The sequence below is a fragment of the Bombus affinis genome, unplaced genomic scaffold, assembly GCF_024516045.1.
Source record: "Bombus affinis isolate iyBomAffi1 unplaced genomic scaffold, iyBomAffi1.2 ctg00000303.1, whole genome shotgun sequence".
In the NCBI taxonomy this organism is placed as follows: Eukaryota; Metazoa; Arthropoda; class Insecta; order Hymenoptera; family Apidae; genus Bombus; species Bombus affinis.
In genome coordinates this window covers 116648-118446 of record NW_026108988.1, presented here as the reverse complement: position 1 = coordinate 118446, position 1799 = coordinate 116648, and positions in this window count along the sequence as shown.

Here is a 1799-nt window from a genome sequence, read left to right as displayed (position 1 = left end):
CGTTATAACTTATAACGTTATATAGTATTATGTTATAACGTAAAACGTTATATAGTATTACGTTATAACGTATAACGCTATATAGTAATACGTTATAGCATATAAAGTTATATAGTACATCATTATGACGTATAACGTTATATAGTATTATGTTATAACGTATAACGTTATATAGTATTTCGTTATAACGTATAACGTTATATAGTAATACGTTATAACGTGTAACGTTATATACTACTACGTTATAACGTATGACGTTATATAGTATTATGTTATAGCGTATAACGTTATATAGTATTACGTTATAACGTATAACGTTATATAGTATTACGATATAACGTATAACGTTATATAGTAATACGTTATAACGTGTAACGTTATATACTATTACCTTATAGCGTATAACGTTATATAGTATTACGTTATTACGTATAACGTTACATAGTAATACGTTATAACGTGTAACGTTATATACTATTACGTTATAGCGTATAACGTTATATAGTATTATGTTATAACGTATAACGTTATATAGTATTATGTTATAACGTAAAACGTTATATAGTATTACGTTATAACGTATAACGTTATATAGTAATACGTTATAACGTGTAACGTTATATACTATTACGTTATAGCGTATAACGTTATATAGTATTACGTTATAACGTATAACGTTATATAGTAATACGTTATAACGTGTAACGTTATATACTATTACGTTATAGCATATAACGTTATATAGTACATCATTATGACGTATAACGTTATATAGTATTATGTTATAACGTATAACGTTATATAGTATTACGTTATAACGTATAACGTTATATAGTATTACGTTATAGCATATAACGTTATATAGTACATCATTATGACGTGTAACGTTATATAGTAATACGTTATAACGTGTAACGTTATAACGTATAACGTTATATAGTATGACGTTATAGCATATAACGTTGTATAGTACATCATTATGACGTATAACGTTGTATAGTATTATGTTATAGCGTATAACGTTATATAGTATTACGTTATAACGTATAACGTTATATAGTATTACGTTATAACGTATAACGTTATATAGTAATACGTTAATACGTGTAACGTTATATACTATTACGTTATAGCGTATAACGTTATATAGTATTACGTTATAGCATATAACGTTATATAGTACATCATTATGACGTATAACGTTATATAGTATTATGTTATAACGTATAACGTTATATAGTGTTACGTTATAACGTATAACGTTATATAGTATTACGTTATAGCATATAACGTTATATAGTACATCATTATGACGTATAACGTTATATAGTATTATGTTATAACGTATAACGTTATATAGTATTACGTTATAACGTATAACGTTATATAGTATTACGTTATAGCATATAACGTTATATAGTACATCATTATGACGTGTAACGTTATATAGTAATACGTTATAACGTGTAACGTTATATACTATTACGTTATAACGTATAACGTTATATAGTATTACGTTATAGCATATAACGTTATATAGTACATCATTATTACGTATAACGTTATATAGTATTATGTTATAACGTATAACGTTATATAGTATTACGTTATAACGTATAACGTTATATAGTATTACGTTATAGCATATAACGTTATATAGTACATCATTATGACGTATAACGTTATATAGTATTATGTTATAACGTATAACGTTATATAGTATTACGTTATAACGTATAACGTTATATAGTATTACGTTATAGCATATGACGTTACATAGTATATCATTATGACGAATA